This window comes from Anopheles nili, chromosome 2 (genome assembly GCF_943737925.1).
Source record: "Anopheles nili chromosome 2, idAnoNiliSN_F5_01, whole genome shotgun sequence".
NCBI classification, from domain to species: Eukaryota; Metazoa; Arthropoda; class Insecta; order Diptera; family Culicidae; genus Anopheles; species Anopheles nili.
Genome location: NC_071291.1, coordinates 8937108 through 8952173, shown reverse-complemented (window position 1 = coordinate 8952173; position 15066 = coordinate 8937108).

Below are 15066 nucleotides of genomic sequence, written 5' to 3'. Positions count from 1 at the left end.
AATCGGTGCCAACTTCGGGACGTTTCTTTCGGTCGATATTTTTCAACTCGTCCGTACGCCGGGCTCCATCGCAATCAGCTGATGACAATGACGCCAACGAGCTGGGTGAAAGCTCGCAGAGAAAGAAAGAGAGAGAGAGAGAGAGATCGTTCATTTTTCGCTCATTGTTTTCGCCACCAGGAGAGGCATCTGGCCCCGTGGGGGGGGGGGAGGTTGAAGGTCACCACAGAATGTTGGGGTGAAATTTTCGATGAAAGGGCGAGCTAAATTCGCCATAATCGAGGCGCCATAAAACTGCCTGCCAAAATGGCGAACCTCCGAGTCACGCTTTCAAATGGGGTGGGCTGGAAAGTGAAGAATTTCCGTGCGCTTCGGAGGCTTCGAAAGGCGCCGATTTTGCGTTTGATTACGATCCCCACCACCACACCACCCGAGCGAGTGGGGCAAGTGCTTGAAGACAATTTCCACGCGCCGAGAGCCGCATCATTGCGCGCTGGAGTTGATTATTTTTAACGGCTATTGTGTGGTCGGAATAATGTGGCGTTTCGTTTTGGGAAAGCAAATTCGACCCGATCCTCGTCTCGGAATGTCGCACATGCCGTGCGCGTGAGTTTGGAATGTTTGTAGTAAATGAAACCGTGGCTCGTACGAAAAATGAAACCGAGTTGCTTTGGAGTATGTGTGTGTGTGGGTGTGTGCTGTTGTGGAGTTTAAATGCAAACTCATTTTCGGTTCCGAAGTGTTTTTCCAACTCTCACCCAAGTGCTGGGAGGCGTGCGAGTGAGTCGGCGTATGGATGGCGCTCAATAGGCTCGAGTCGCTCGTCGAGTTGACCTATCCTTATGTCCTTTTGTTGGTGGGAAAACTCACCTGGGAGGAGTAGAGTTCGGTACATGCACACGCCTCGCAATGCTACGTGTGTGATGGAATTTTCCGACGCGATGTGCTGGCATTCCGGTTTTCCAGCAGAAGTAGTCGCGGAACGTCTCGCACATTGGCTTCTCGGTCGAAATGAAACACTAGCTAAATTGTGAAATGGAGCGCAAGACAGAGCGAAAGAGAGAGAGAGAGAGAGAGAGAGAGAGAGAGAGAGATGGAGAGAGATGCACTCAAACACACAATATCCGTTCGTTCTTTCTCGCGTTCGTGTCGTTGCGCCGTTTTCCATCCAAACCGTGAACTTGTCGGCCAGGGAAAGAGGGAAAACCTTCACTCATATGTCGCCTGCCAACCGTAGCCTTTGCACTTTCCGCCGGAGGCCGTGTTTATGTTGTCCACCTTCCCTGCGCACCCTTCGCGGCTTCTCTTTCCCCCATCGCACGAGCGCGATTATGTTAGAGGGGGTGGGTAAAAAAACGCCGTGCAAACATGATGTAGGCGGCCGAGCTTGCCAGCAACAGCAACGTTGGGCGAGAAAGAGACGTGCCAGCGTGAAATGGAGAGCAAGTTTTCCCCGCGCGCACGTGCCATTTTCCCGACCACAGTGTTTCGTGTTTTTCCAGAAGTGTCTTTCATCGCAAGGTTGAATATTTGTCAGAGCTTGTCCGCGTCCGGTTGTCCGTGTCGGGCCGCCGAATGGTATCACGTTGCACCATTTGACTTTTACGGAGGCCGTTTTCCACACCCGAACCGATGCCGCTGGGCTAAGATTTCTGCGAGCCCGTGGCACGCCCCGAGATGATGGAGAACCCGAACTTAAGGGGACTATCCTCTCAAAGGAGCCTGACCCGAACGGATGGACCACAAACCACGGGACGAAGCTCAGGTGTTTGGGAGGATGTCACGTACCGGCGATACCGATGGTTTGGCCTTTGATGCACGTTCACGCGCCTCGAAGCCCGGCGTTCGGTGGTTTTCCCAACGCTGAAACCCATCTGGCTGGCTAACGTGGGATCATTTTGTAAGCATCGTTTCGTTTCTCACTCGTCGGCATGTGGCTGAGAACGCTCCTACTTTCTATTTACACCGATATCGGGTGTGGCGACTCTCGATGAGCTGAGATCGTCGTGAGTTTTCTCGATCCGGGGAAAGTGCGCCGCCCCGAGTGAGCATAATCAATCAATACCGTTCGTGATGGCGCTAATGCACTGATGCCGCGGTTGGAGTTTTATCCGAACCGAACCGGGAATTAATCTTCGCAACATTGATTGTCCCGCTTGGGTGGTGAACTTTTCCGGTTTCTCCTGGCCAGCTTCTCGCACCTTGAGTAGCTCGATATTCTTCAATCTTTTCCACGGAAAAACTTTCCTCTCCGGTGCGTCACCGGACGTTTCATTGCGAGCGTGCAAGGTAGAATTCCTTCTGTTCCGGTGCCCTGCTGCTTGACGTGGCACGCCGTTCAGTACGGTTCGAGGACCAAGCTCTAAGTGATTTTTCCAAGAAATTGACGCTACAGCTCGCGCGTCGGGAGGAAAACGTATCCTTGCCGTGGGAGGAGCGACCTTGGGCGTCTTTGTATCAGTTCGAGGGTAAGAAGAAAATTGCTTACGTCGTGTCCGCGGTCGTACTAAACCTTTTGCCCGCGCAAGAATGCTATAAATCCTGTTCATCCACCACCAACCTGCTTAGCGTGTTGGTGAGAGCTAGGGATCTGCGTGTCTTCCAAGCTGATTTTAGTGCGATTGGATTATGCTCGTTTGGAGGCGTTTGATTAATTTATGACGCTCTAGCGATCCTGGCCGCAGGTATTTTGCCGAAAACACGCTCCCTTTCCCGCGCCCATAGTGCTTACAAACACAGGTTTAAACGCTCATTTCTCGTAATTTAATTATGATACTGTAGCGCTCAATTTCTTTGATCGATTTGCTCTCGACAATGGGAATGAGAGAGCGCAAGAAAAAAAGTTTTCCCGAACAAAACGGAACTCTCCATTTAACAACTAGACCAAAAGCGAACGAAAAAAAAAAAAACAATCAACACCATCCGACCCACGGGGGGTTTTTTGGGGGTGGAAAATTTCGACGCACGTGCGGAGGCAGCGGTCTCGTTCTGCGCTCTCGTGTCTTCCCAGCGCGCGCAGTTGGCGTGAATTCACACGAACATACGCCTCTTCCTTGCGCTTCCATTTCGCACCGTCTTTTTGCCGTGAATGATGACTTTTAAATTGAATTTTCACTTTCCATTCGACGGATGGCCTTCGAGCGGGCGCTTGAGAAAATGAGTCCCCGTGGCGGCGGCGTACGCTGAAGCCCGGAAAATGTAGTAAAAATAAAGACGACCTGGGAAGCCAGAGGGAGAAGATAGCGAGAGTGAGTGCACTTTTGATTTTTCCACCACTTTCCTAGCTTGATTGATTTCGATTCCGCCCCGGGTCCGGTCGAGTCGAGCCACGAGCTGATCTCTAGCTGGGGCCCCTTTTCCAGGGACGGCTTGTGCCGTTCGGCGAACTTTTGCCGGGGTTTGCCGGGGCCATCGTGGGGTTTATTGAGAAACTTTCCTCTTTTTTTGTTGTGGTACCTTTTCCTTCTCCGTTCTTATCTTCTTTCACCGCCTATGGTCTGCTAAACGTTGGCGAAATTTTCCGCCCTGGCGAAAAGGAAAATCCCGCTCCACATCGTGCCTTTGGCAAACATGTCGACCACAAACATGTCGTTCAAGCGGCAAACCATGACGAGGGATAGCTTTCGCTGGGGTAAAAGTGACACAACGACCAAGTAGTGTGGGTGTGGCACGCGACCGGCGCTAGTGTTAAAAGGGGGTCTCCGTTTTTCATCCACACTTTTAGGCTGGGCCGGTTGGTTTCCGTGGCTCACTTGGCGCACTGAATAAGTAATTTACCGAACGTCAGTAGTTTTGCTTGCGCCGTTTGCGAGAGACCCTACGGTCGGCACTTTTGGAAATGGAAATTTGCATTCTCCTGCTTGCTGCCCCCGCCAAGCCATAACCTCGAAGTGAAAGTGGAAGCTTGAAATAATTTGAAATCCGGGCCCTTAAAACTCACCGAGCGCCGGGCTGCAGCCGAAATGAAGCCGGTCGTTGCTCAAGACGACGCCACCAGCCGGCCGTTAATGGTGGCTTTTGGTGCTTTCTTCGGAAAAGCAAAAAAAAAAAGCCATGAAAAGAATAAACCAAGAAAATATCACTCCACCATGGTCTTGCTGTAAAAGGACACGATGCGAAAGGCAAGACGGCTCAAATGTATACGAATGCGCTCGTGTCTTTGCTGTGTGCTTCTTTTATTTATTCTAGCGCTGTTCCGGTAGCTTTCGCTGTTGTTATATATATATGTTGGCTTCCGTTTTTTTTTTGGTGCCTGCCATTTTCCGTTCTCTCCCGTACATGAAAAGCCCAGACGCCATCGTGGGTGGAGGAATTTGCATTTTAGTGTGAACTACTATGGCATGAATTGCTTCCAGGCGACTGGCCAGCGTGTGGGCAGGACTTTATTATTGGAGGTAGAAAGCTTTTCTACATTTTCCACCGCCCACCGAGCGGCACCGGAGATAGTACGAAGTCGGACATAAATTTATGGATATTAATCAGGGCGCTGCTTCTAGTTCACTCGCTGGTCGGATAGTTCTCCCGCAACGATGGCTGATTAGCATTTACACTCCTTCTCAGCTGCTGCTGGCGAGATTGCAAGCATTCGCTTTACATGCACCGTTGTGCTGATATCTTACTCTTCTCGAAGCTCCAAGCCGGGCGTCGGGGTTCGTTTGGGTGTTTTTCCCATTCTTTATTTTTTTGCCCCATTTTGCTTGAAATATTAATCCAACTAGTTAACACGAAAACGTGACCGAAGAGATTTATGGCTGGTATGGCGTAGAATGCAACTTCCCAACTGCGCCTGGGAAAGCTTTGGCTTCGGTTTGTGTCAGCACCCGGGCAACTTTCCGTGCAGGGAAATTGAATTTCGTACGTGGACGGGCATGTGTGTATGCACCCGGGGAAAACCGATCCGCGAGGAGGCTCGAGAGACCTGGGCCGGGGCATTTCCGGGGACCTCTTAATAGGCGTGAACTTTGTCGTACCGTACGGTGGAGAGTGAATTAGACACCGTGCAATGGTGGAATGGTGCATAATTTAGAAGCGAGGATATTCTAAATCTCTCACTCACTCGCTCTCGTGCTGTGGATCGTTCGAAACGATCGTGGCTTCAGCTCGTTCTCTTAACATCGGATCTTTCCGTTCTGCTGCATTGATCACGTGTTTCGAACGCCAAACCAATTTACAAGACCTCAAAAGTTTGGTAGAACTTGCTCCGCCCGGGAAACGAGACCGAGAACCAGTTGGTGCGCCCAGAGCTTGTGGCCACTGCTTATTTCATTTTTTTTGTGTCACTCACTCCGAAACGAACCGTTCTTGCGATGAGCCACCGAATCGACCGCAGCAATGGCTGGTGAAGAAGGTACTTGTCGAAAATGGCCACGGAAGTTGCCGGTTGCACGGGGAACTCTATGCATCGTTGGAAGAAAAAAGGGCTCACCACCCTACACCACGATGGCGTAATTGTATCACCATCCTGGGCCAGGAAGTTTTTGGGTCGGTTTTCCGCATTTCTTCCCGAAAATGGTAAGACAATCCTTGATCGCGTCGTGAAAGCACGACGAAGTTACGAGAAAAGCTCGACGTAATTTAAATACACCGTTTACCTTGCGCTCTTTCGCTCTGCTTTGGTCGGACGGGTTTGTGCTTTCTCACCAAGGAGGTAGGAATCCTAATGCACGTGGGTGAAGCGTAGGAAAACTCGATCCTAACGAGGCGGAGGGTAAAAAGCGAGCTGTGCAAATGAAATTTCCATTCCTACGGGATTCTTTTCCATGGGTTCCTGGGAAATTTCAGCATTTTTTTGCAATGACCACACTTTAGTGTATTTGTTTACCTCAAAATTTAGTTAGTAATAGGATTACTTACTAAATAAGTGCGGTTGTAGTATATTTGAACAATTTTTGCTTGATTTCATTACTCTGCCAAGAGGGCTTCATGAAACGCAACACTTGGCTTTAAACATGTTACATAATTTATTCCGTTACACAACCACAAAGGAATAAATAAATTAGAAACAAAATACATTTGCAACGCAACCTTCCACGCCATCCGTCTCAGCGAGTTGTTGCACAGAGAAGCTTAAACACAATTGAGTTGAATTACTCTCAATGCCATCTTCCTCGGCAGGACCATCACCTCTTCCGCCCACAAACCATTGTTATAAAATGCACGAGCGAATGGAACGAACCATCCGCACGTCGGTTATGTTCAAATTGTAAACACGCTTGTCACAGCGCTTCTTCTACGCCATCCATCTGCGCACCTTTCACAATGCAGGATCCTGCTGCAATGAAAACGGTGCGAAACGATAATACGGATTTCCCGACCGCCAAGGGTTGGGGGCCAAAATTTTCCACCCACCCACTGATTTGATTGAATACACCGGTGCGGCGCATAGCCGAAGAAAATTTGATTTTCAACTTTTCGCTCAACCCATACCACCGCTCCGGCGCGCGTTCCGAAAATTCACCAACCGGCAATGATCTGCTTCCACATCATCATCTCAACCCGATAGGGTGGCACCCGTTAGTCGAACACGAGCAGCGAGGAGAGACAAAAAAAAAAGGCAGGACCCTCGGTACCCATCGAAGACACTCTTTTTTTTGTTTGGCTCTCTTAATTTTTGCCCGTTTTTTTGCTTAGGACCATCCCGATGGCGTGGCGGCTCACGAGCGAGCACGTTAGCGCAACATTTCACGTCCCGACGTCCCAAAACCGAAAGGAAGCTGTAAACTGATTGCACAATTTCCATGCCGAAAATGCAAACACCCAGCGGCGGGCAACCCAATTCCGATGCTATCGGTGTGTGAGCGCGGCGTGCCGCTGCTGGAAGCGACTTCCGCGATTTTGCCTTGGGTTGAGCGTTGCTGTTTCGGGCTGCGTTTCGCTTCGGCAGGGACTCGGAAGCAAGCAAAAGGGCCGCGCGAGTCGTGTGCTCCTTTTTTTCTCCGCGCTTTGTGTGTGTTATCTTTTGCGAGCTCCTCTATGCTGGCGTTATGCCGTCGGTTATGCCACCCCGTGAGTTTATCACACGAAACACATCGCCATGCGTTCGTGCTGCGAGACTTCTGGTGTGGCAAATTTTTTTTTTGTTCTTTTTAAACCTCTCTCCTGCGACGCTGACTTCTCGACGTTTTATCCTGCTCCCATTTGTGTGTGCGCGTTTTTGGGAGCTGAAGGGCTGCACAGTACGAGTGGTGCAGATATTGTATTATGGTAATTTGATGGTAAGCCTTCGGTTAACGATTCATCTCCGGAACCCTGCGAACCGGGGCGTAATGGCATCGGGAATGGAGCTCGCAGCAAGTTGCGCTTTGAAAATTTAACATCATTTAAAATCTGCTGGTTAGAGTGATAATAGAGCTAGCGGTGGTAGTCCTCTCCACATGCGGCGTCCATCAAGAAGCAATTTGCTTGGCCCCCCGTCCGTTCGTCCGTCCGTCTGCTTGGCCATTTTTCAACCCCCCCCAACTTGGAACCATCTGCATCGGATTGTTACTGCGAATGAAATGCGACATCCCGTGTGCATGGCGTCCGAAGGATGAAATGGAAACGAATTTGTGTGGAGATTAAGATAAGAGGATTTGGATAGGGACTCCCGCTCAAAATTGCAGTGGATACAAAAAATAACCGACTTTTGATGGTTGTGGTATTTTTTTTTCTTGTGTGTGTTTCGGACCGTCGACACAAAGGAAAGCCATTTTTTCGGAGGTCAAAAATCACGCTTCGTGCATTATCATTAGATGGAATATTTGCATTTTTCGACAGAGAGTAGCAAACCTTCCCAAAACGCGCGCTGCGGACGTTCGCGGGCATATTCACGCTGATTCCCCTTGAGGCCGATAAACGAATGAGTGTGTTTGTGTGTATGTTTGCGCGGGTCAGCTTGCTGCGTAGCGCGTGATCACAGCGCACAGGAAGGGCCTAGACACTTGCTCGCGCGTATGCCATTGAGCGTTATCATCATTGAACGTATCCGGTTCGGATTTGGTCGGGTTGACCTTCTTCCCTGCGGACAAACGCAACCGTTGGTTCATTTCCACGAGGCAACCAGATCACGTGGTACGCTCATGGGTTAGAAAAAAAGCCAGGTTTAGTGAGACATCGATACGACGAGATCTCGATTGGTCGCTATGGTGAAGGTATAGCCAAAGGTTTTTCTGGTCTAACCACCGTGAGGACTACGCTCTATTCTAACCGTTTCGTGGCCACTAGAAGCGTCTCATTCCCCGGAATGGTCGAGACATTTCGCACAAATCTAGGTCGTTTGGCGATAACGAGCCGCAAGCGATGGCAAAGGACGGAGAAGCCACATGAATGGAGATGGCTGAAATTGCTGCAGATACTTGCCAGCAACAAGTGCCTCCCAGCAGCAGCAAAGCCCACGCACTCTGAAAGAAAACTGCCGCATTGACGTTTTCCTTCTGTGCGTGTTTGTGTCCGCTTGACCCTAACGCACACACCCGTGTCCATTGGGAGGATCCTGTTCTGCTGCGTTTACTGCAGCCTCAGAGATCACGGGCATTGGCCGGGAATGGATTAATTGATTTATGGGAAAGCCACCTCAACATGCCCGTGCCTCTGTGGAGACGGATATCGATGCCTATCGTGGAATCCTGCAACGAGTCCACCTGCTAGTGGGCGATTCTAATTAAACATTCCATCTGCTCGTGCTTGGGTCTTAAGTACTCGCTTCTGTTCGCAGGACTCACGTTTGGGGGGCTTCTTTTTATCGTAATCGCACTTGACGGTCGGCCGGACAGCACCGATACCGGATAACGCCGGATGATAAATGGCCGACTATGATGATCTCTGGCGTTTTGTGGACGTCCCTACGCCACACAGGATCAGGACCGAAGCTCGGAGAATGTGCCCTGCGAATGTGACATTGTCCTGATGGGAGAAAGCTTCTTTATCCCGGCCGTTCGTTTGCTCGGCAAATCGGAAAACCATTTACGTTGAGGAAAAGCTTATCTTCCACTCGCTAGGGCTGGCTGGCTTGCATCAGCAACTCTGGTGACTGTACACCCTCCGGGGGAGGCCCAGCTCATGGTCCTTAACGAACCTGGCTCTTATCTGCTCTGTAATCTTTCGCCTCGTCTAATTTTCCTTCGCCTGCTCCTTGTGCAAGCGATGCAAGTGCTCGTGTCAGCTTCCCGGTCCTTTTGTGCGGGGCAAACATGAGCGATTTTGTGTTGTATTTAATTAATTGGTACTTACCACTTGGAGCGGCATTCGTTTGTCCGCTTCGTCACACAGTTGCTCTAGTGTACTCACACCGGAGTCTCACGAACGAACGTCGGAAAGGCAAATATTTGCCATATGCTGCCCCCGTTTATTTATTCACAAGAAAACAGAGTGCTTTTGCACGGGCTGAATTCGCAACAACAGCGTTCGCAATGGTGCAACTTCTCAGCCTCACAAAACGTCACCCCCCGGTTGATAGGGGTGTTGCTCTCGGGGGTGTTGTTACATCCCACCAAAAATGGGCGCCTGCCGGCGTGTGAACCGATGATTGTAAATTGAAGCTTTTATTCCCCAAAAACATGTGCTGCATCGGGGATGGGTGATGCAGGTTTTCCAAACCGGTCCTCAGTGTTCAGTAGCAACTGCTCAAAATTTCGTTCGTTCGTTCGTTATCGGATTCGCAGGTTTCGCTCCCACTCGCTGGGTTGATAGCGGAAGTGTTACGACGATACCCCGTAGCAAAGCTGGCACGCCAGTCTGACTAGAAAAAGGTCATTTTCAGTGCCCGCCAACACTCGTTGGGAGTTGTACAACTTTTCTCTGGTGTTCTCTTCTAGAATTTCTGCCCCAAACGTCGAGTACGTGTGGCGTCGGTGTTCCAGTCACGTACCGCCCGGGACGGAGCAGCAAAAAAACGCTTGTTCCTAGTGTACTTGGATCGCGCCAGACTAGAAGCTGGAACACGAAGGCAGAAACATAGACTGCTGGCCGTTGGGGAGATAGTTGGGTTTTCAGCTCGTTACGAACGCTCCAGACAGATGCTTCTGTTTCCGGCTTTAATTGTCAGTTCGCGCGGGAATGGGTTCGTTGTGTAAAGCATACTATCGTAGAACTGACATTTGATGGGTGCGATTGGGGAGTTCGACTACGGGCGAAAGATCCTCGCTTGGTAGGAAACTTTCAGCCATAAGCAATACGCTCGTTTCTCGGTACATCGGTTCCCCGGAAACCGGTACGAATGGAGTATGTTTTTATGGCGAGCGTTACGATGTTCGCATTAAATCAAACTGCTATGTATGTTACGGATCTCTGGGAGGAACGCTGGATACGTCAAGTTCTGCTTAAAGCTCTTAAATGCACGCTTTGGCTGCTACCCGAATTGAGTGAGTAAGTCATATAATTTAATTCAAGTCATTTTACCCAAACGCTGAAAGTTTTTTTTTTAAGTGATCCCCATTGGACCGTTGAGTTTTTCCCACCCCCGAGTCTCGAGTAATATTGCATGAACCATAAACGACAGATAAGCTGATTAAAATTAGTCTCCCGGTTTCGATGGTCGATGATTTGCATTTTCATATCGTTCGCTGTCGTGCGGTGGCTCGCAACCCTCGTATTCGGCACCAAACGTAATCTAATATAACACATCCATCCCGGCTCCCTGGCCTTTCCATTACACATCCCAAACCACCACACTCACTCACTTTACCCGGCGGCACCGTATTTCCCTAGGCGGTGCTTCATAATTTATGATTCGCCATATTTCAACCAAACCCCCACCGGTAAGGGAAGGAAAAGCGCACATGCCATCTATCGCGCGGTCGGTTGCACTCGTGGAAAATGTGTGCGCGGCCACGTATGCCCATGTGCCGGAGAAAACTCTACCCCCAGCTCCGGAATGCCGGCCGGCTGCTGCCAAACGATGCACGTTGGCTCAAGCGATCTGCATCACCATCGGAAGCGAAAGGTGCGCTCGCAGGACAGGCAGCGGGAAAAGTTTTCCATCCGTTGGCGGACGGGACAACGCGCCAACCTGCTGCCTGCTACCCGCTTCAGGTGGGTTACTAATGGCTCCAATATCCGCCCCATATGACGTCGACACGACGTCGGTCCCGAGTATGGGTGACAACTGTGCGGAAAGTGCAATATTGGCAATAAAGCGCAAGAAGCAAAATACAAAAAAAAACAAGATGAAGAGAAAACCACCCTGTCTGGGTAGAGGCGAATGGCCGGGAAAACGTCGCCGGATCCGTGTGGCATGTTTTATGAATGATCGCGGTCGTTGGGAAGTACGAGCGGACAGTAAAAAGCGGGATAGAAAGAGTGGGAAAATTCGCCATTTTTCGTTGGATACGGAATCGCTCGGCGGCAACAAGGATACATCGTCGGAACGCGGGCTAGCAGGAAAACCGGGAATGGAACGAAAAAGTTCACACATCACACCGGCGAATCGGAGCGACCGGCTCGTGTGCACAATGGCCGAGGATGGAAAATTCATATCGACCAGCTGGAATAGTAAGTTGCGCTTTGTTTTTCCTTCTCCGGCGAACTTTGTGCAATCACAGCGTGCTCGAGCAGCACCTTGCGGGGCACTTTCGAGGGCTGGAAAATTCGTTTCTTGCAGCGCGCTGGCCGCATCGTTCCAAGAAAACGCGTTGATTGCATCTGGTGGGTGTGCAAGCAAAGAAAAAAAAAAAGAACCACATTTCGCCCCAACTCGAGCGCCTTTATGAAAGGGCACACTGGCGCGTGTGTGAGAGCGAGAAAAGTGGAGTGGTTAAAATAAAACCAAACTGCGACCAACACTGGGACAGTCCGTGATTTCGAAACCTCGGAAACCAGAACCCACTTGCTTTGGAAACACGAATCACGCGTCCACGCTGGGGAGCGTTAGCAGGCGGCCCTATAATTAGCTACACTATCGGAACGAACCGAGAGCGACAGAGCCGGGACAGGCGGTTCTTGTGCACACAAGCCTTCCGGCGAGCTGCTGAAATGGGTCTGCCCTTTGACGCGACTGCATTATGAAGTTATCATGCGTAACATGAGATGATGCCGCGTCGGCCGTTTGGCGTTGCTCTTTTACGACGCGGAAGCGCTATCGAGTTCGTTGGAATACCTCCGGGCGAGTTCGAGACCCGAGTCCGGGAATGTTCAGCTACATGCCTGACGTGGCAAACGGGACGTTTGAATAGTTCAAAAGTACCCGGGATAGACCGTGCGTCTCCACCGGTCAACGCCATCGGTCGACATCACTTGACAGCTGTCGACGTCAGCCATACGTCGTACGTGCGAAAGGGTCCACGATGCTCTACTGCCGAGGCTCCGATTGGGTGCGATTGTGCGGCAAGATAAATGTCCTACGTCGACGCGTTCGCGGGACTTCCTCCGTGCGTGTGTTACACGTTCCGTGGAAAATGCGCTCTTACACGATGCACCCTTTGGCCCGTTGGCACATTCGCTTTATCGTGGACGAGAAATGACAGAAGGCTAATGACTGTCAGTGGGTGATTTGTGGTGCGGTTCGCTTAGCGAACGTTGAGTCAGACGTGCCACTCTACGGCCTTGCATTATTCTTATTTCCCGCTGGCGGGAATGGGTGTTCAATTGTTAAAACTTCCCGAACAATGACGCTTAGGTATGGTAAGTGTTTGTTTGTTGCATTTGAATCTTTACGGGCATGTGAAGAGTACACACGATAAAAGGGTGTGCGTCATTGGGACGAACGCCCATCATGATCGTGCCTAATGTAACAGTGCACAAGATGTACTTCTGAATGCTTTTTTAAAGAGGCTGAATTGGATGCTACTTAGGCTTAGGAAACATTTCGAATCTAATCCAGGCCGATATTTATGTTATTGCCCGGAGCACGATAACAACATCATCCTCCATGGTGGCACGAACATTTTATCTCGTTAAAACGGCCGTGTTCCATCATTTCTATTACATCATGCTTCCGTGGGATGTTCTAAGCCAGCTTCAACGCCGGCTGCACGCATCGTAATTAATTGAAGATGTTTAATTAAAACATCATAAAACATTTATCAAAAATACGAACCCAAAAACACCGATGGCGGCCGCGTGTCATGGCGCCCATGTTTAGCTGTCAATCTGCCGTTGCCTAGCGCTGGAGCTCGCTCGTTCTCGAATCCCGGCCACGCGCCAAGCTGACATCGAAGATGGCGGTGGGGATGGTTGAAAAAGAAAAGCAACACGCGAAAACGCGAGCGAAACGCCAAAACCGACGGCATGGCAAATCGAATGCCACAGCGGGAAAGTTTTTCTCGTTGGGTGTAATTTTCCGTTCATTAAGCCTAATTTCGCGAAGCTCGTTTTTATCATCGACCCGAGGCTCCCTACCGAGGCGATCTCTCAGGGTGGCTGTGGATCCTGACGACTTTGAAAAAAAAAAAACAGAAAAAATAAAAAGAAAAATGGCTCCCTGCTGGAGGTCGAATAAAACGTTTCCCCCCTCCTGTCGTTGACAAGCGCTTGTTCGTCCTGGCCGCATCCTGCCGCTACCTGATGCCGGATATGATGAAGCACAGGCACAGGCAATCCAGGATCCGGTAGCGCCGTGCTCGGGTAAACGGCTGCATATTAGGGTCTTTTGCGGGCAAATGGCTGAATTATGTATGAGCCGTTCGCGTTTTGCGGGAAATGAGCGAGGAAAATTCCCGGCCCGTCGGAAAATTCTTGTGCCCCCCCCGGGTGGGCTCGTGTGGCCTGGCCCTTCCCACGGTCGCAGGAAGGTGTTTCGGTTGTTTGTCTGGTCGGTTTCTGGAAGGCGAGTGGTGGGCGTAGGGGTTCACGACTCATCTCATAATCGCTCCGATTTTCGGCCGGGAGCTCGCGGAACGAAGCATACAGCCTTACCTCTGTGAGGTTGGGGTAAGTAACTGGTGAAGTATTAACTAGATTAGGGGTCGTAAAAAAAAGGTTGCCTTCTAAGGCGTAGAGATCTGATGGTGAACGCGGTAAAGGATTCTGTGCTGGGGGTGGGATGATTGCCGTGAGAGTTATGAGTTTAAATGTTGATCAACCTCGCACGCACTCGCGGGGGGTTGTTGGGATTTTATTGCATTATTTCAAGAACCGGAACGAAATGTTCGTGTTACTGAAATGAGCACTAGTAAAAGATCCCACTCCTGATGGAGCAATCTGCAAGTCAGCGTGAATTAGTTGCGTCTTTGAAGATATGCTACCGTTTAAAGGATTCTATCATTTCAGTCCCATGATTCTGAAGCGATATTTTGTCTCGGAAACCTCATTCTCTATTATTTCGATTTTAATTTAACTGTGTGTTTAAATGATTTATTTCTTTTTGTTTATTTTTTTACCAACTCTCATCGATTGCCTTCCTTCCGATGGCAAACGTCAGAAAAGCTGAAATACCACATCATCTAAACGACCAGTGCTTTCCATTCCACCTAGTTTTTGATGCCACCCTTCCGGAAACCAACCCTTTTACCTTGCTTCCGTACGAGCCACGCTTGACAAAATATTGTTTAATCAATTTGGCCACCGGTTCGGCCTTACCACCTTACCCGAGGCCGTCCACCCGCAAAGCAATCCACAATCTCCAACCATCCAGCGCCCCACTCGAGCTTCCGATTCTAAACTATTGATTTATGCTAATGAAATGATTTTCGCTTAATTATGAAACACCGTTCACCCTCGATCGGCGTGCGGGGGATGGCGGTTTATGTTGGCACCGTTGATTTTCCACGTGCACACACGAAACACACACACGCACGCCAGCTCGCCATTGTTGATTTCGCAACAACAACCGCAGAAACGCAGTCGCTCCAAAAACGGAACAATGTCTTCCGCTCGACGCACTGCGACGAACCGCTTTCGGTGCGGGGAAGGTAGGCGCCAGGGAAGAGGGCAATCAAACATAACCGCGAACAGCAGCGAGGCCCCATGGCACAACCCTCACACCCCGATGTGCAACATAAATTAACCCTTCTTTCGGTTTCCGCCGACCCAGACGCACGGTGGACTCGACTGCAGCCCAACTCGGCGCATCGTGATTTATTCCGTTGGTGTCCCGCTTGTTGGTGTTTTCGCAGTGTGTGCGTGCGTGCGTTTGTGTTTTTTTTCTTCTTCCTC